General features: G+C 42.0%; 1 protein-coding gene across 1 annotated transcript in view; it reads left to right on the top strand.

Moving 5' to 3' along the window:
* STXBP6 (syntaxin binding protein 6) overlaps positions 1–21,348 on the top strand; it is a 147,607-nt gene that overhangs the window by 112,356 nt on the left and 13,903 nt on the right. The gene's annotated exons all lie outside the window — the stretch shown is intronic.

Below are 21,348 nucleotides of genomic sequence, written 5' to 3'. Positions count from 1 at the left end.
CCGTCAAATGGAGTGTTGCGGTTATCGTTCCTGGAGGACTTCATATGAGAGCGCTCCAGAATGACCGCTCTCACGTGTCAGCGGGGGAGCTCAGCGCTGTGTTCCTAGGCCCTTTAACCATGTGATCAGCTGTGTCCAATCACAGCCGGTCACGTGTAAATGCAGAAGTGCCGGTAACCAGCTCTCCTAGCCTCCCACTAACTGGGACAGTGGCATCTCCTCACAGGGGAGACCAGGGCTTGTAATCAGGGCACTGATCATCAGTGCCCTGATTACAGTAATTCCCCATTAGTGACCATCAGTGACGCAAATCGATGCCCATTACTGATGCCAGTCAGTGCTGCCTTTTAGTGTCCACCAGTGCCGTCTATCAATGCTCATCAGTGCCACCTATCAGTGTCCATCAGTGCAGCATATTGGTTTCGCCTCATCAGTGCAGCCTATAGTGCCACGTCATCATCAGCACGCATAAGTGAAGGAGAAAAATACTTATTTACAAAATTTACTGACAAACTAAGAAATTTTTTTTTTCAAAATTTTCTAGCTTTTTTTCTTTTTTTTTTTTTTTTTTTTTTTGTAAAGAATATAAAAAACAATAGTGATTAAATACCACCAGAAGAAAGATCCATTTGTGTGAAGAAAATTATTAAAAAATCATTTGGGTGTTGCATGACCGCGCAATTGTCATTCAAAGTGCGACAGGGCTGAAAGATGACAAATGGCCTGGGCAGAAAGGGGGTGTAAGTGCCCTGTATTGAAATGGTTAAAAAATAACTTTAGCCTTGAAGATTGTATAACCCTAGGTTCACATGCGTTTTTCAGGCACCTTTTGCAGTGCATTTTGCGTTTTTAAATCCTTGTTTTTTTATGTGTTTTTGCATGCAGTTTTTAGGAATTTTACGTTTTTTTTTTCCCCTCTTTAAAATCACTGTATATAGCTGGTTGCTAAGGAGGGGGTCGGGAAGCTGGCCGCCACAACCTCAATAACCGATGAGTCCCCCAGGAAAGGGAGGGGGAAGAGTGAGCGCCCCCCCCCCCCCTCCGAACCATACCAGGCTATATGCCTGACAGCTGAATGTAAAAAAAAAAATTGCCGGCAAGAAAAAAAAATCGAAAATAAAATGGCGTGGGGTCCCCCCAGGTCCTTGCCAAGCTCTTTGGGTCTAGTATGGATTCGGAGGGGACCCCCCACACCAAAATATTTTAAAAAATGACGTGGGGTCCCCCCAAAATCCATACCAGACCCTTATCCGAGCACGCAGCCTGGCAGGTCAGGAAAGGGAGGGGACGGGCAAGTGCCCCGCCTCCTCCTGAACCATACCAGGCTGCATGCTCTCAACATGGGGTGGGGAGTGGGTACTTTGGAGGGGCTCTGCACCCCCCCCAAAGCATCTTGTCCCCATGTTGCTGGGGACAAGGGCCTTTTCCAGATAACTCTGGTCGGTGGTTGTTGGGGTCTGCGGGGCAGTGGGATTATCGGGATCTGGAAGCCCACTTTAATAAAGGGGCCCCCAGATTCCGCCCTACCCCCCCATGTAAATGGGTATCAGGTACGACCCATTCACCCCAAAAAGCATTGAAATGTAAAAAGAGCCAGTTTTTGACAAGTCCTTTATTTAAAAAATAGCTCAAATAGCTCTTCCCCGAGCCGTTGTCTTCCCCTGCTGTCTTTTCTCGCCGCCAGTTACACGCTAGAAAAAAAACCCGCTCTTTTTCTTTGGCTGTCTTCTTCCATTGTGTTGTCACCCACTGTGTGGCATTTCTTATATAGCCATGGGGCATGGCCATCTGATGAAGTCATCGAATGGCCATGCCCCTTGGCTATATAAGAGATTTGGGGGGGTGCAGAGCGGCTTTTTTTTTTGCGGGTAACAGACGGCAGCGGGAGAAAACGGCTCAGAGCTATTTTTTTTAAAAAAGGACTTGTCAAAAACGCGGTTGTGGTCCATTAACCACCTCAGGCCCAGAAGATTTGGATGCTCAATGACCAGAGCACTTTTTACAATTTGGTACTGCGCTGCTTTAACTAGTAATTGCGCAGTCATGCAATGCTGTACCCAAACAAAATTTGTGTCCTTTTTTTCCCCATGAATAAAGCTTTCTTTTGATGGTATTTGATTGCCTCTGCGATTTTTATTTTTTGCGATATAAACAGAAAAAGACCAAAAATGTTGAAAAAGAAAATATATATTTTCTACTTTTTGTTATGAAAAAAATCCAATAAACTCAATTTTAGTCATACATTTAGACCAAAATGTATTCAGCCACATATCTTTGGTAAAAAAAAAATATCAATAAGTGTATATTTATTGGTTTGCGGAAAAGTTATAGCGCCTACGAACTAGGGTACATTTTCTGCAATTTACACAGCCTTTAGTTTGACTGCCTATCTCATTACTTGAGGTGCTAAAATAGCAGGGCAGTACACACCCCCCCCCCAAATGACCCCATTTTGGAAAGTAGACACCCCAAGGAAATTGCTGAGAGGCATGTTGAGCCCATTGAATATTTTCTTTTTTTGTCACAAGTGATTGAAAAATGACAAAAGTTAAAAAAAAAATTACACAAAGTTGTCACTAAATGATATATTCACACACGCCATGGTTATATGTGGCATTACACCCCAAAATACATTCTGCTGCTCCTCCTGAGTATGGGGATACCACATGTGTGTGACTTTTTGGCAGTCTAACCGCGTACAGGACCCCGAAAACCAATCACTGCCTTCAGGCTTTCTAAGGGCGTAAATTTTTGATTTCATTCCTCACTGCCTATCACAGTTTCAGGGGCCATAAAATGCCCAGATAGCACAAACCCCCCACCCCCAAATGACCTAATTTTGGAAGGTAGACACCCCAAGCTATTTGCTGAGACGCATGTTGAGTATTTTGCAGATCTCGCTTTTTGTCACAAAGTTTTGAAAAAAGAAAAAAAAAAAAATTTTTCTTTACTTTATTTTCAAAAACAAATGAGCTGCAAAATACTCACCATGCCTCTTAGCAAATACCTTGGGGTGTCTACTTTCCAAAATGGGGTCATTTGGGGGGGGGGGGGGGGCTTTTGTGATATCCGGACATTTCAGGGCCTCCATAACTGTGATAAGCGAAATCAAAAATTTTTGCACACGTTTAACCACTTGCCGCCCACCCACCGTCAAATGATGGAGGAGTGTTGGGGCTATCGTTCTTGGAGGACTTCATACTTGTGAGGTAGTGAGGAGTAAAATCACAATTTTACGCCTTCAGAAAGCCTCAAGGTAGTTCTTGTTTTTTTTGGTCCTGTATGCAGCTAGGCTTCCAAAGTCTCACACATGTGGGCTGTTGCAATTTTTTTTTTCACACCGTATTTGCACAGCGATTTTTCAAACGCAATTTTTTTGGGGAAAAAAAAACACTTTTTTGAATCTTAATGCACTAAAACACACTATATTGCCCAAATGTTTGATGGAATAAAAAAGATAATCTTATGCCAAGTACATGGATACCAAGCACGACATGCTTTAAAATTGCACACAAACGTGCAACGGCAACAAACTACATACATTTTTAAAAGCCTTTACAGGGTACCACTTTAGATTTACAGAGGAGGTCTACTACCCTCGATCTGACGTTTGCAGTGATACCTCACATGCATGGTGAAATTGCTGTTTACATACGACACAAGACCGATAGTTAAAATGGGGGATTTTAACTACCAAGAAATTGACTGGAGTAATGGCACTGCTGGGACAGTTAAAGGGCAAAAATGTATAAACCTATTGCAGGACAATTTTATGGTCCAGTTTATTGAGGCCCTAACTAGGAATGATGCACTGTTGGACCTGGTAATCTCAAAACATGCTGAGCTTATTACTAATGTTCATATAAAGGAACATCTGGGTAGCAGCGGCCATAACATGATTTCATTTGATGTTAGCTGTAAGCAAAAAACACATATGGGAAAGATAAAAAACACTTCAAGAGAGCACATTTTCCAAGGATGAGGGCTGCTCTCTAGGACTTGGCCTGGGAGGGAATATTGGCATCAATGGGCACAGAACAGAGATCGGAATTCTTTAAAGTGACTGTTTGTGAACTCACTGCAAAGTATATTTCCATGGGCAATAAGTTTAAAAGGCTAAAAATAAAACCTATGTGGCTCGCAGCCAAAGTTAAAAAAGCTATAAACAATAAGAAAAGAGCTTTTAAAAAATATAAAAATGAAGGAACACTAGTGTCGTTTAAATGTTACAAAGAATATAACAGAATATGTAAAAAGGAAATCAAGGATGCAAAAACTCAAAACTAACGACAGATTGCAAAAGATAGTAGGACAAACCCCCAAAAATTCTTCTAAAATATTAATAGTAAAAAGGTCAGGTCTGAGCATGTAGGCCCTTTACAAAATAATCTAGAGTGGGTGACTGGGGACAAAGAGAAAGCAAATTTATTAAATGCTTTCTTCAGCTCTGTGTATACAAAGGAGCATGGGGGACCTCATGTCCATAATGAGGGTAGTAGTGACACAGCCCCAAATGATCCACAATGGATCAAAAGGGATATGGTCAAGAAATATTTAGAATAAAAGTGGATAAAGCACCTGGACCAGATGGCATCCACCCACGGATCCTAAAAGAATTGAGCTCTGTAATTACAACGCCATTGTATCTAATGTTTAGGGACTAATTGATGATGGGAATAGTACCACTGGATTGGCGTAGGGCCAATGTGGTGCCTATATTTAAAAAGGGAACAGTCTTTACCAAGTAACTATAGTCCTGTTAGTTTAACTTCTATAGTCGGGAAGATACTGGAGAGCTTATTAAAAGACCACATAGATGAGTTCTTGCTGGAAATAAATATTTTAAGCAACAGACAGAGGGGTGGCGGTGGACGTGATATACTTGGATTTTGCAAAAGCTTTTGACACAGTTCCCCACACATGGCTCATGTGTAAGGTAAAGTCTACAGGCTTGGAAATATCAGTTTGTAAATGGATAGAAAACTGGCTAAAAGACAGAATTCAGAGAGTAGTGGTTAATGATTCTTACTCTGAATGGTCTAGGGTTATCAGTGGTGTACCCCAAGATTCAGTGCTGGGACCCTTACTTTTTAATACCCTTATAAATGACATTGGGTCTGGGATTAAAAGTAACATTTCTGTCTTTGCAGATGACACTAAGCTATGCAGTGGAATATCCTCCTTACAGGATGTCTCCAATTGACAAGCCAACCTCAATGCACTATCCAATTGGGCGACTATGTGGCAGATGAGGTTTAATATTGATAAATGTAAAGCAAAAGGGAAATCCTAGTACTAAAGTACCTAATATACAGGGTGACTCTGTAGGTACTCGAAGATCATTTGTGCCAACGTCCCCGATATTCTGTTAAGGGCATCAAGGAACTAAATAATGGGACTTTAAAGGCACATTGTAATGAACTACAAAAAGTATATAAAAGGTTCAATTTTTATTAATAACATACAAAAAACACAAGGAACGAATATGGAAGTTTAAAAACACATCAGATATAGGCATACAACTCAGTTAAATACACCATTATGGATCCTATCCTGCAGTCTCCTATATATTATTCTATAGCCATAGACAAATAAGACAATATTTCCAAGTAAGAGAGGATAAACTTCCCCTGTGGAGTTGAGAGTGAGGGAGCACTGCAGCTCTGGTGTTCCAAAGTGGTATAGTCTCAAATTGCTCTGCATGTTTCGCGTTAGCAATGAACGCTTCATCAGGAGCTAGAGGTTCAAATAAATGTAAAAAAAAAAAAAAAAGAGAGATGTTCACAAAAGTGGGCTTGATCAGTAGATCGCTGAAAACGATCGGAGGTGAAGATGTATCTGAAAAAAATCAGGTGGGCAGCAAGCAGAAGCAGGGGCCTCCCAAATAACTGTCACATCAGTTAGTTGTAGGTATGGAGAGTAGCTTGTATACGCTGCAGTTCCCACGATAGAAAGAGGAGGATCTGGGAATGCACCGCTCTGCTATGATGCTGCCTGTTGTATGTCTTCACCTCCGATCGTTTTCAGCGATCTACTGATCAAGCCCACTTTTGTGAACATCTCTCTTCTTTTTTTTACATTTATTTGAACCTCTAGCTCCTGATGAAGCGTTCATTGCTAACGCGAAACATGTAGAGCAATTTGAGACTATACCACTTTGGAACACCAGACCTGCAGTGCTCCCTCACTCTCAACTCCACAGGGGAAGTTTATCCTCTCTCTTACTTGGAAATATTGTCTTATTTGTCTATGGCTATAGAATAATATATAGGAGACTGCAGGATAGGATCCATAATGGTGTATTTAACTGAGTTGTATGCCTATATCTGATGTGTTTTTAAACTTCCATGTTCGTTCCTTGTGTTTTTTGTATGTTATTAATAAAAATTGAACCTTTTTATATACTTTTTGTAGTTCATTACAATGTGCCTTTAAAGTCCCATTATTTAGTTCCTTGATGCCCTTAACTTGATAAATGTAAAGTTATGCTAAGAATATGCATGCAGCATACATACTAGTGGGAGTACAACTGGGGGAATCAATGGTGGAGAAGGGGAGTCTGGGGGTTTTGGTAGATCATAAGCTCAATAATAGCATGCAGTGCCAAGCTGCGGTTTCCAAAGCGAACAAAGTCCTATCTTGTATTAAGAGAGGTATGGACTCCAGAGAGAGAGATATAATTTTGCCCCTGTACAAATCATTAGTAAGACCTCATCTGGAATATGCAGTTCAGTTTTGGGCACCAGTTCTCAAAAAGGATAACTGGAGAAAGTGCAGAGAAGGCAACCAAACTGATAAGAGGAATGGAAGAGCTCAGCTATGAGGAAAGATTAGAGGAACTGAATTTATTCACTCTTGAGAAGAGGAGACTAAGGGGGGATATGATCACCGTGTTTAAATATATAAGGGGTCCATATAGTGAACTTGGTGTTGAATTATTCACTTTACGGTCAACACTAAGGACAAGGGGGCACTAGAGGAAAAGAGATTTAATCTCCAAACACGGAAAGGTTTCTTTACAGTAAGAACTGTGAAAATGTGGAATAGACTCCCTCCAGAGGTGATTCTGGCCAGCTCAGTAGATTGCTTTAAGAAAGGCCTGGATTCTTTCCTAAATGTACATAATATAACTGGATACTAACATGTATAGGTAAAGTTGATCCAGCAAAAATCTGATTGCCTCTCTGGGATCAGGAAGGATTTTTTTCCCCTGATGTAGCAAATTGGATCCTGCTTTTCTGGGGGTTTTTTTCGCCTTCCTCTGGATCAACTTTGGGTACATGATTTGGTATATGCGATTGTATGATATTTTTAATTTTATTTCTTTATTTTTTATATTTGAACTGGATGGACTTGTCTTTTTTCAACCTGACTAACTATGTAACTATGACGCTTGCATTCGCCTTTGCGCGGGGGGGCAGAGGTGCATTTTTTGGGAGTTTTTTTGTTATCATTTTCATTGTTATCTTAGGGAATGTAAATATCCCCTATGATAGCAATACTTAGTGACAGGTACTAAGTCATGAAATGCTCGTAGTTTCTGGTTTCTTAGGCCATAAAGATGATTGGAGCCCTTTTGGTCTCTGATCAGCTCTATGGTCAGCTGGCGGAACCACTGGCTGCATTCTCGGGTTCCCTGGTGGGACAGGAGAGCCAGAGAAAACCATGGAAGACGACGGGAGGGGGGATTGTTCCCTCCCACTGCGTCTAGAGGCTAATTGGCTGCTAGAATTGCTCTTACATGAAAGCCGACCGCTGGCTGAAAAGAATACCAAGATGATACCTAAACCTGCAGGCATCATTCTTGTATAACCTTTTAAAGTCCAGCAACATACCAGTACGTTGCTGGTCCTTGTTGGGCATATATTGTAATGTTCTTTTTTTCATGCAGCCTGTGGGCTGCATGACAAAAAAGAGACTGATCGGTGGGTATGCCCACCATTAGAATACTGCCCTTCATCCACCCACTTCTAATGATGGGCATACATGCACCATTTTTTTTTTTTTTTTAACTGTGATGGTGAAATCCCGGAGTCACTGATTTGCTGTCAAAATAAATAAATCATTGCTGCAGCTGAATGGCGTAACAGAAAAGCAAACAATGGTAACAATAAAACATTAACTCAATAAAACAACTTATTTTAAAACACTATGTGCCTAAAAAATATATGCCAAAACATGGGGCAAGCAACTCCTAATGTTAGGAGCAAATCGCCCCTCCAACCCTGCCCCCATGCTTTGGCATATATGCTCTTTTTTTTTTTTTTTTTTTTTAAATGTGGTGGTGAAATCACCTCCTACAGCGCTGGAGTCACGGCTTTACGTATCGTGGGAACAAACGCTGTTGCTGTCAGAATAAATAAACCTGTGCTGCAGCTGAATGGTGTACCTGCTAATCAAATGATGGATGACAACAAAGTAACATTACAGTACAACACTAAAACATACCATAACAGCACAGTAAAACTAAAACATTATAGTTCTAAAATACAGTAACAATAGAGAGCGGACAATAGAGAGCGGACAATAGAGAGCGAACATAAGAGAGCGAACAATAGAGAAGAAAAATAAAACAACTATTTTTGCTTTTTCTTTGGCTTATTTATTTATTGTTTGCATTTTTATAAACTGTAACTGTAAACCTTCCAAATTAGAGTCTCTCAATGTGATGGCCATCACATCTTTCGAGACCCTGTGTAAGCGTGCCTTAGGACTGTGCAATGCTGTATCCTACGCTAATACTCCATTAGTGTGGGGTTGCATTTGAAACAGTCACCAATGCAGAGACCAGTTGGTCAGGACAGGAGGGTCAATAAAACCATGTCTCATGCCTATATCCGCGTTTTCTGCAGACATGACATCCTCTTTGGGGGTTTCTTTGGGTAGGGGTACCAGGGAGGACATATGCAAAATGCCTCTCATGCAGCCGCCTCACTGCATTTGCTTTGGGAAGGTGGGCCACAGCACCGTCTGGAAAAAGAAGGGCTGTGATCTCCTCCTGGAATTTTAGGAAGGATCCAGTTCGTCCTGAAGCTTTGTATAGCACAAAGCATTCAGCAAAGCCAATTGAAATAAATATACAGACACTTTTTTATATCAGTGTCTGGACTTTCGGGCAATTAGGTACAGGGCCAACAACTGGTTGTTGAAGTCCACCCCTCCCATGTTAAGGTTATATTCGTGGACAGAGAGGGGTTTCTCCACAGCACCAGTCTCTGTAGGAATTTGGACTGTCGTATCTGCGTGAAGGGAGGACAGAACGAAAACGTGTATCACTCCTCTCCCCCCCCAATCTAAGTTTGGATTCTACAAGCTGTTGGGGGAAGCCCCAGCGATTAGATCGCACGGTGCCATATGCCCCAATTCTACGATCAGAAAGGTGATTAAAAAGTGGCACGCTTGTGAAATGTCCACGTACAAGTGGTACCCCTTTCCGAATAAGGGTGACACCAAGTCCCACGCAGTTTTACCAGCGCTCCCTATGTAGTCTGGGCAGTTCTCCGGCTCCATGTGACTATCTTTTCCCTCGTAAACCATAAAACTATATGTATAGCCTGTTGCCCTGTCACAGAGCTTATACATTTTGACCCCGTATCTGGCACACTTACTTGGAAGATACCGTTTGAAAGACAAGCGGACAGAAAACTAAATCGGGGACTCGTCAACGCAGACAACTTGATCGGGAGTAAACAAGGCTGCAAACTGCTAGTTGAAGTGGTTTACGAGGGGCTGAATTTTGTGGAGCCGATCATATCCAGGGTCACCCCGAGGACTACAGAGTTCATTGTCATTGAAATGCATGAACTGCAATATCTGCTCGTATCGCGTCCTGGTCATGGAGGCAGAGAACACGGGCATATGGTGAATTGGGTCAGTGGACCAATATGACCGCAACTCAATTTTTTTTAACTACGCCCACGAGGAGGAATAGGCGCGGGAAGGTCTTAAATTCGAAGACCGTAATAGGTCTCCCATCTCTGGCAAGAGGCAACTATGGATTAGCGGCGATGAATTGGCCAGCATACAAATTGCTTTGGTCCACAACAGATCTATAGAGATCTTCCGTGAAAAACAGCGAATAAAAATCAAGTGACGTAAAATCAACTGTTTCCACCTGAATTCTGGGTTGGCCAGTGAATGGGGGAATTCCAGATACTGCAGAAGTGGTGGGCTCCCAATTCAGATTGGCAAATGCAGCAGGAAGGGCAGCTTGAACTGCACTTATGAGACTCGCCACGTCACCAAGTGTTGCTGCAGTGCTGGATGTACGACTAGGATGTACTAGGCTGCTGGTGCTTGCCAGTTCACCAGAAGGTTGAGCGTCACTAGTACTGGCTCTCTGCTCCATACGAGAGACCTGCGGTTCTTGAACCTCAACAACAGCAGAAGAACGGGGTCGGGTACAAAATATAACAAAAAAAAGTTTGCGCTAGGTGCATATACTATACGTGAAAAAATGTTAATATAAATAAATAACAAATAAAAACCGTGAAAGGAATCCTGCTGCTGAACACTATAACCCCGTTATGAGGGCACAAAAGTAGGTATATAGAGAACAGTGCAGCGCTGGATATATATCTCAAAATGAAGACTGTGTTAAATCAAATATCAATACAAAAAAATTTTGACAATTAGTGACAACTAATATTATATCAACCAGTATACAGTTAATCAAGCATGGTAGATTATACAACAGTAAAGAACAATAAATATATACGGGTGAAGATAAGAAAATTAACGTTCCAAAAAATCAATGGTGTTCCAATATGGAATCCTCGATCAATATTCCACCGCAGGTTCTGCCCACCACCTAGTGAATAGTATTGGAGGCTTACCAGACAGCCTGCGACCGCCCTTAATGGGGGGGGGTCAAAACAGGCTCAGTAGAAAAATGTAGACCTCAGAAAGTATCCCGCAGGGAGCTCTGTGGATGTTCCTCCAGCTTCCTTACAGGAAGTCTAGCCTGTGACACCAAGGTATTCTCCAAAGGATGCTAACCCGGGAGCGTTCCTCATATAGCAATCAAGGTTTTGTCTCCAGCGGAATCAAGCAAGGGTTATCTTTTCCCTATTTCAGCAGACTCCCTAAATCTGTGCAACTTGTCCTCTACAGCCTCCTCTCTAAGCCACACTCATTTGAACCTAAACTACTAAGGGACGCTAGTACAGAGCTGATCAGATATTGATCCGTTCAGACACTATACTACTAAGGGAGGTGTATGGTGCGTGCGTGCGTGCGTGGGTGTTTGCGCTACAGGCACTAATCTGATGCTGCCTGGGGTGACGCAGACCCTAATTGACGCTAAAATCTAACTGATATCACCCGCCGGATGATCAGGGGTTAAACCTTTTATTAGGTAATATACGGCGGATGCCCTGACACTATAAAAAAAAAAACTAGCTAACCAGCATCACCCGTGACACTAATACGGTGATCACTAGTGACGGGGTGATCAAGGGGCTAAACCTTCATTAGGGGGGTTCCTAGACCTATCTGGGGCTACTACGAACTACCCTAATGCTGATTAGTGTCACAAATGACATCAGTACAGTGATCAAATAAAAATGTGAACACTGCACTGGGTGACACAGTGACAGGGAGTAAAGTGGTTAACTGGGGGGGAGGGATCAGGGGGTGAAATATGTGCCCATGTGTACTGTGCCAGTGTAGTGTTGGTGCAACTCACGTTTCAATGTCCTCTCTCCTTTCTCTGGAACGGAAAAGAATTCCAGAGAGGGAGATGACATCACTTCCACTGTCTGTGTTTACACTTACACAGGCAGGGGGGGATTTCATTCGTCAGGACTGATCAGCAGGTCCAGGCTAGAAATCATTGGCCTGGAGACTGATTGGCGTGGCCGCCTTAAGGTAAGGTTGGTTCGCTAAGTTAACCTGCCTCAGTAAAACTGCGGCGGCTAGTCCAGAAGTGGTTAAGAACTACAAGCCCTTTGCCGTGGATCATTCACAGATTACTGTGAAACATGCTGTTCTCAAAATGTGACAGAGGAACCCCCACCTGCTGTCACAGGAGGGGGGGGGGTTCCGGGGTGCAGGGGGCAGATCTGACGCATGTTAGGTGTAATGTGTAACTTGCGCCAATAGGTGAACTAAGCCTTTATCTCCACTACTTGCAATACACTTTGTTAATGTTTCCTGAAAATTGTTTAACCATTTCTGCCCTGGAAGGATTTACCCCCTTCCTGACCAGAGCACTTTTTGCGTTTCGTCACTGCGTCGCTTTAACTGACAATTGTGCATTCGTGCGACGTTGTTCCCAAACAAAATTGACGTCCTTTTTTCCTACAAATAGAGCTTTCTTTTGGTGGTATTTGATCACCTCTGCGGTTTTTATTTTTTGCTCTATAAACAAAAAAAGAGCAACAATTTTGAAAAAAAAAACGCATTATTTTTTACTTTTTGCTGTAAAAAATATCCCCCAAAAATATATAAACAATTTTTTTACTCAGTTTAGGCCGATATGTATTCTTCTACATATTTTTGGTAAAAAAAAATCGCAATAAGCGTATATGGATTAGTTTGCGCAAAAGTTAGTGTCTACAAAATAGGGGATAGTTTTTTATGGCATTTTTATTTTAATTTTTTTTTAGTAGTAATCGCACCCTGCTCTGAGTACCCCACGGGGAATACCCTAACCAATGGCACAAGAGAATTGTGGCAAAATTTCAGACAAGCATTCACATTGCCAACGGGGCTGCAAAGCACTCAGTATGATGTTGCTTCCCATTCTTCAGAGCAGAACCCTATTTTTAACACTGGTCTTTGCATTAGACTAGAGCAGATTCTGACAAGAGCAGATTTATCTGTAGTTTTGTCAGTTTCTTGGACAACTAATGGTCAAAATTCAGCCATCACTTTTTACAGCCTATAAGCCCTGGGCTGCTTTCCACCTTCTCTAGTCAGAAGTGGAACTACCTCCCTTAGAACAGGTAGACATGAAAACTTTGAAGAAGTCCCAGAGGTGGCGTTGGCAAAGGCCTTAGCCATAGACTCTTATACACCTGATGCTATGGCTTCACACAACATGCTTACCAGTGTAGATATATTAATTTCTGCTTTGTGCAAAAGCCTCAGTATATTCTCACTTGATGCTGCTAAAGCTGGGTACACATGGATTGAAATTTTGCTGAACTGGACGAATTTTGATCTGTGTGTAGCCCCTCTCTGTTCAATAGAATTCAACTGTTAGACCAATTTCCGTTGAACGATCCTCCTGAAAAACCAGCACTGATCAGTGTATTTTGACGGAGGGGGTGGGGAAGTACCCGCTGTCAAAATAAAATGGCACAGTTGGGGAGATCCCTGCATCCACATTACATGTGTGGATGCAGGAATCTGTGTGTTTTTTATTTTTTTCTTCATTCAGTCCACTGGTTGAATGAACAAAAACTTAGTGTGTACCATGCTTAACCTTCCTGGCGGTATGATTATTTCCGATTTTTGCGTCTCAAAGCGGTACAATTATTTTGCATAGAAATTTGGCGTTTTATATTGTAGGCCTGTAATTCTTAGCAATAACACACTTAAATCTGCCCAAACAAGAGTCTAGTAGATATCCCGGGTATGATGAAGTTTGAAACACAAAATCATAAATTATAATATAAATAAATATAAATAATTATAAAAAATAATATAATAATAAAATACATTTCCCCACGATTCACTATCGCTCAATTCTGCAAGTGTTCTAATTTACTATTGCTGTTTTCTAGCTGGTCTAAAGCCACTTTTGACGTAAAGGGACACTTTTTGGTTGCTATGGAAAATCTCCAGTTTCCAGGCAGAACAGTATATATCATATAAAATTGCATGCGGGGCATTGGACAAAGCACTGGGGACAAAAGGGATGTGAAATAATTTCATACAGTACTGTATGTGTTCTGAATTTTCACTTTTTTGAATTTGCCGCCAGGCTCCGCCCCGTGCGTCACGACGCTTGCAGGAATGGAGCCCAGCATAGAGAGGCTTCGGGCATAGGACAGAGCCCACAGACACCGCGGGGAGACATCGCAGGATCCTGGGGACAAGGTAAGTATACCGCACCAGGATCCTGAGATGTAATCCCGAGTGTGGCTCGGGGTTACTGCTAATGGTGCTGAAATTTAACCCCGAGCCACACTCGGGAAAACCGCCAAGGAGGTTAAGTTTCGCCAGGACCCTATGGGTACTGGGGGACCTGCAAAATCTAAAAATACATTTCCTGTTCATGAACAAATAAAATGGGTAATTATCTCTCCCAAGAATAATTGCTGAGTTATATCCAATGGAAAATAGTAAACTGTTCCAGTAGTAGACCCTGCTGTCCCAGTCCTAAACAAACCCCTACTAGAGAAACAGCTCCATCATTCAAGGATTCTGTAGACAGGAAATTTGAGATGATTTTTAAGGCTTTCTTTACCCTTGCAGATCTAGCTCTTTAATCGGCTATTGCTGCAATCTGTTAAACCACAGCTAATTGGACTAGGGCAATGAATCCTCAACAGGATGCTGTCTTTCTGGTCTTATGATCAATTGGAACAACTCTATATTACTCCCATTGGATCCTCTCCAGGACTCTCTCCCTCAGTGTTACAACTTAGGGTAGATGTAAAGATTAAATATTTAGGGGTAATTATTTCGAGCCATTTTAAGGAATTTATTTCCCATAATCTTCTACCATTATTTCAGAAATTTAGATCTCAGAGTAAAGTTTGGTGTAAGCTACCAATCTCTCTGGCTGGCCATGCTAATCTCTTGAAAATTATATGGACATCACAATTAATGTTTTATTTACACAATTGCTGGATTTCACAGAAATCAGGAAATTTGGTACGACCTTCCGCGATATGGTGTAATAGGCACGCTTAAATTAAATACTTACAACATCCAGTCGATCAAGTGGGGGGTGTTTATTGGTACCAAATTCCTGTTTAGACTTTCTGACAGCCCAACTTCAACATCTTGCAGGCTAGGAAAATGCTGGCCTGCATATATCCACTTTACTCAGTTCCTTATTTCACAATGGTAGCGCTCTGTTTGTATTGGACTCTTCCATTCCACCTTTTAAAATATACCTATCCTACATTTTATTTTATTTACGAGGTTTGGCAATCCATTAAAAATTATTGGCTATCACAGGGTACACTAGATATACATCCTCATGGTCAAATAGAACGTTTTTCAAAATTTCCCAGCTGGAAGGTTTTTCCAGGTGGGGGACGTGCTAGGATCACTACTCTGATGCAGCTGTCCTCGGAATCAGTGCTGAAAACATATCACGTTTGTGTGGACTACAGTCTGGATCAGAGATGGGGTTTTTCGGTATTTACAACGAAGACATGCTTTGAAGACCCATGGTCTGGCCCCGAATGCATCTTTTTTTTTTTTTTCTATTCCCATTCTGCATGGTGTAGTCCAGGCTAATACACAAAGGGCCTCATTTCTAAAGTCTACACACGATTGCTATCTGATTTCCTTCTTAAATTTTGTATCCCATGCAGGGAGAAATGGGAGATGGATACTGATGTAGCTTTAGGGGATATACCCTAAATATACCCATATACACATAGATATATACCTACGATAACCATCATTTCTGTGTAAGTGGGCAAACTTACAAAATCTGCAGGGGATCAAATGATTTTTGCCACTGTATGGGATCAAATAATGAAGAATGTTCAGCAGGTTTTGTTATCGCCATCTCATAGTTACTCAAATTTTTATCCTGTATAAGTCTTACCGGACCCCAGAACTGTTGCATTGGATAGGTAGGAAGGAAGATTCTGTGCAAGATGTGCTCAATCTCCTGGTTCCATTTATCCATCTGTTTTGGAGATGTCCAAAATTACACCGGTATTGGCAGGATGTCATAGATGTGATCAATTCTGTATGTAATACTGTGCTGATTCCAGATCCCGTTCTTTGTCTCCTTGGGTGTATAAACCCCAACAACCTGGAACATGGTCAGGCAGTGGCCATTGTAAGATCAATTGTATGGCTCATAAGTTAATAGCCTCTCGTTGTGTTTCACCAAACCCCCCTACCCTTGGGGATTTGATTCGGGAAATGGATAAACATGTATTGTTTGAGAAATATACTTCTGCTCAGCAAAATTCTTCTTGGAAGTTTAATTTTTTTTTTGAAAAAATGGATAGATGCTCCATGCTCTAGTTTAAGTTCTTAATAAAGAATGGGAGTGTTCATAGAGTAGGTTAGCCCGTCTTAAACACATTTTGTTGTTAATGATATATTGTATCGGTTACCCTGGAACATTTCTGGAATATTCTTCCTATCCTTTTTTTTTGTCTTCTTTTGTTGCCCCCCCCCCCTTTTTTTTTTTTTATATGTAAAGAGAAATAAAGGTTTTTTTTTTGTGTTTTTTTTTTTTATAGGAATCCTACTTACCTCCAATGCTGCATCTGTCCCCCGGCGCCTCTACACTGAGAACCGAGTGATCAAGCACCACTGATCGCTCAGTTTTCAGAGCTCCCCAAGCAGAGAGCTACAGACTGTGAGTCACAGCTCTCTGCTCTGCCCCCTTCTTGCTCACTGGGGCACTGGGCTGTGTAGGGGTTGGGGGCGTCCAGCTCGGGCTCTCAGCAGCTCGCTGAGAGGCTGAGACGGGTGTCAGTCTAGGCACCTGGCAGATCCAGACTTTGTCATAATGCAGTGCCTGGACTGACAGCAGTGACGTCAGCAGAGAGCGGATTTCAGCCCGTTCTCTGCTGAAAATGGGTCACAGAAGTGCAAAATGAACTGAACTCCTGTGATCCCTAGGAAGAAGTCCAGCCAAACGAGTTTTGACTGGACTTCTTCTCCTTTAAGTGAAAAGAAAGATTTAACAATTAAATCTGTTTAAAAATAGATCCTGTCTTTCAGGGCTGAACTCTGGCAGAACACCTAAAAACACTGCCTTGTGCCTTACCTTTCTTTGTTAATAGCCTAGAACATGTCATGGTACACATTTCCAAAATGGCTCTCAATTTTGTCCATGTGCTCAGAATCTTATGGCTGAAAGCCTCGTCATTTGAAGTTGCCTGTAAAATATCCTTTGCTCATATGCCCTTTGAAGGAGGACATCTCTTTGAGGCAACAAGCAAATTCATAAAAGATGTCACAGGAGGAAAGGTCCTTCTCCCATCAGTAGACATTCAAGATTTCTACCTCCATATTCCGGATCAGCACTTTCTGCACTTCCTAGTAGGAAACAAACATTTCCAATTTGTCTCACTGCCATTTGGTCTATTCTCTGCATCCATAATATTCACAAAGGTGCTTGCACCCCTTGCCCCCATAAGAATTTAGGGCACCTGGGTTACGGGGTACCTAGACAACCTTTTTTTGAAGGATTAATTTCCTTCATAACTGTCTGCAGATGTCCACAGGACTATCCAGATTCTTGAGATTTTGGCTTGGGTAATCAACTACCTTGCATCTGAAATATTTAGGCCTCATCCTAGACTCATGACCCAGGCAAAGATTTTTCTTTGTCAACCAAGCTTCTCCCCTCATGCACAGACCTTAAGATCAAAAAGGCATCCCTTTATGAGAGTCCTAGGTCTCATTGTTGCCTCATTCAAAGCTGTTCCCTTAACTCAGTTCTACTCAAGGCTCCTCCAACACAGCATTCTGTTGGCCTAGAACCAACACCCTCCATCTCTAGACTTTCCTCTGCTTCATTTCAGTCCAAACAAGAAACTCTCTAGCTTGGTGGATTATCAGTCCAGTATTGGAAATTGGAAAGCCCTTTCCTTTCTCCCACCTTCATTGAAGGCTGAGGAGGAGGGTTTCAATCTCTTGTACCTTAGGAAGCTTGGTCACCCAGGGAAGCAAAGCTCTTCATCAACAACTTAGAGCTCAGAGCAATAACATTGTCTCTTAAAGGAAATACATCTATCATCTCCTGGACAGAAAAGCACTGCCCAGCACTCTCCACTGTTCACACCTTTTGGGAGTGGAAATTTGGAAAGTATATTTTCTTAGCCATTATCACCTTGACCAAGGGGATTGGTCCTTCCATCCCAACATCAGTCTCCTATGTTGGAAATGGGGGACCCTAGAGGTCCTCTAGGCCTCCATCCTGGCCTTCAAGTTGCTCCTATTTTTTGCCAGACCCAAGGATCCTCTAGCACAGCAACCAATGCTCTGGTAGTCCCATGGACTCGGTTCTAGTTAATATACACCTTCCCACCAGAGCAAATTCTTCTTTGACTGCTCCTCAAGATAGAGGAGGAGAGAGGAAAGCAATGATTTTCATTGCACCAAACTGGCTCAGAAGAACTTGGTACACATACATAGTCAAACTCCTAGGACAGTGATGGCGAACCTTGGCACCCCAGATGTTTTGGAACTACATTTCCCATGATGCTCATGCACTTGGCAATGTAGTTGAGTATCATGGGAAATGTAGTTCCAAAACATCTGGAGTGCCAAGGTTCACCATCACTGTCCTAGGAGATGACCCCCCGGGTTCTCCCATACTGGCCACATCTGCTGTCTCAATCCCCCCTTGTCATTCTGCTTTTTAGTTACTGGCTGTAACGATATGGCTGTTGAAGCCCAGGTCTTGAAGGACCTCATTCCCACATTACTGAAGGTCAGAAAAGCCACTTTGAGAAAATTCTACTATTGTACCTGGAGATCCTTTTTCACATGGCATTTCAACCCCAGAGGCTACTTGGTACCTCATATTCTGGCTTTTATGCAGTCACGACTTTGGTATCAGTCTTCCACCTCAAAGTGGTTCTTCCCTGAATTAAGGTAAAACTTTTCCATTGGTTATATTGCTCTCTCACCCCCCTAAATACTTACCTCAAACCTATCTCAATCTAGCACTCTTCCTCTCTTCACAGAGCTGGATAGGAGCCATTGGCCCCTGCTGTTGTCAAATAAATCCTTTAAGCAGGGAACAGGGCTGAGCTGTGCTTTGTGTGTGTCTATAGATGCACACAGATTGACTTAGGAGTGAGCCCACAGGTGCGCCCCCATAGGAAGTGGCTTCCTATGGTGGTGCACCAAGAGGAGGAGGAACCTAGAGCACCGGCTGGGGACCTGAGAAGAGAAGGTTTGGGGCTGCCTGTGCAATTCCATTGCACAGAGCATGCAAATGTAACGTTTATTATTTTACTTAAAAAAAAAAATCAGGCTTTACAACTACTTTAGTGAAGATACTGTCCTACCTTCCTTTTGTCATACTTTCAAGCATCCCAAGGGAATTGCTTTCCTTTGTACATAGTCAGGACTGTTCGTGTCTATCCGAAAGCCACAGCATCTATACGGAAAACAAACACACTTTGTTCTGTCAGCTGGGTCTTGAAAAGGACACCTTTTTAGCTCCAAGTCCATTATTGCCAGGTGGATAAGACAGCTAATTTGTCAGTGCCTATATACTAAAAGGTTTGGTACCTCCAGTACCTTTACTTGCTCACTCCATCAAATCGGTGTGGGTTTCTTGGGCATTCCGCCATCAGGCGTCTGTTGCTCAGCTTTGTAAGGATAATTCAACATGCATTCTGCTAGGTGGATGTCCAGGTCTCTGTGGATGCAGCTTTTGATCGCAGAGTTCTTTCAGCGTCCCTCTGAGTTGGGGCTTTGACCCCTTTCTGTTTTGTCGGGCCTGTTGGCATGGTTCTTGTTTTTGCCTACCCTACTGTACTGTTAAATAAAAGGAATATTGACTTGCCTGTAAGGTACTACTACCTTACCAGAAAAAGCCTAAGTCTCATATGGCTACTACTTCTGCACAGTGAAAGGGTGCTTTTTGCTCTCCCCAGGTTTCAAGGCTTAACACTTCCTTAAATCGCAAAAGCCTGTCCAGATGAACGCCTCACAATGTAGGATGCTGCCACAGGCATCTAGTATTGATCAAGGTGTCTTGGACCTCTGGGTCCAATCTGCCATTTCAAAAGGGTACAAAGTAGAGTTTTTTTATCTCTGTCCCCTTCCTTTTAACCTTCCCATCTGCTAGCTTCAGACCAAATGAAAACCAATTTAATGACTGCCTTGCACCAAATTTAGGCACAGGTAATGGTTGTAATAGACCTTCAGGAGAATGGTTTCTATTGAAACCTATCCATAGTTCCAAAAACAAATACTAGACTTAAAATATCTGGACAGAATTCTTTGTGTACCAAAATTTCAGATGGAATCAACAAGACCTGTCATTGCTTCTTTTAGACGAGGGAAATTTCAGACATCCGTAAACATACTGGATCCCTATCTTCCCCTCACATCAATGCTTTTTATACTTTTCTGTGGAAAATGAACACTTCCAATTTGTAGCACTAACATTTGGGCTCTCTGCACACAAGATTTTCACAATAGTGCTTGCCCCACCTCTCATAGCATTAATGGCACAGGTTTCCTGAATGACTTCATGCTGAAGGACTCCTCAGCCACAACCTTGTCTGCTAAGGTCCAGAGGACGATTAATTTCCTTCAAACTTTTGGCTGTATAATCAACTTTTCAGAATCTACCCTCCAGTCCTCACACAGTCAAGAGTACCGGGATCTAATCTTGTACATAGTCTATAACATAATCTCTAGAGAAAGTTGCTTCCCTAAGGTTCCACAGGTGGATTCTCCGGTCAAAATGTCACCCCTCATTTTTCTTCACCATGAGGCATTGGGCTTAGTGATCGCCTTTAAGGCTGTTCAGTTTTTATAAACTGGCTGTAGTCAGTCTTTAGCAGGTGTGTTAATATTCAGCTAAAGAATATATATTTCCTGCCAGTGATGTTCTTCATGCTACTTGTTGGCTTTAAGAACAGCTACAAGCTGTGCATTAGGAACATTTGGATCCTGTTCTTTGGAACTGTTATGTAGTTGTATCCCGGATTCCAGAATGCTTGTTTGAGTACATTGTTGTCACTTCCTTATGATAATATTTATGCGAACCTTTGGTTTAAACTGTTTGTGTTTTCATGTTAATGCTTTATTTGGTGTGACAGAGTGATGTTTTAACAATTGTTGCTGTGTTGGGTATTTGGCTGGGAAAGTGTGCTTTAGAAAGTACAAATACCAATTAGAATACGCTGTGTGAATTGCTATGTTGACTGGGATTTTAACACAGACACTGGTGAGAGATGTGTCAAAGTTTTTCTACTATAAAATGAATGATTTGTTCCTCCAGCCTTCCGAACCTTCTATGTATAAGTAAGCTACCCAGGAGTTCCTTCTGATTAATGCAAATACACTAGTGATTTTATTGAAAGCTTCCAACAGTATATTGGCTGGGGATACAGTGTATACCTGTAACTAGCATCTCTTTTCTGTGTTAATTTGTGCACGGCATGGAGGATTTGGTGTAAAGCTGGCCATATATTAATCAAATTTCAATCAGTGTGAGGGCTT

Source organism: Aquarana catesbeiana, linkage group LG13 (genome assembly GCF_042186555.1).
Source record: "Aquarana catesbeiana isolate 2022-GZ linkage group LG13, ASM4218655v1, whole genome shotgun sequence".
In the NCBI taxonomy this organism is placed as follows: Eukaryota; Metazoa; Chordata; class Amphibia; order Anura; family Ranidae; genus Aquarana; species Aquarana catesbeiana.
This window is presented reverse-complemented; position numbering and strand designations above follow the sequence as displayed.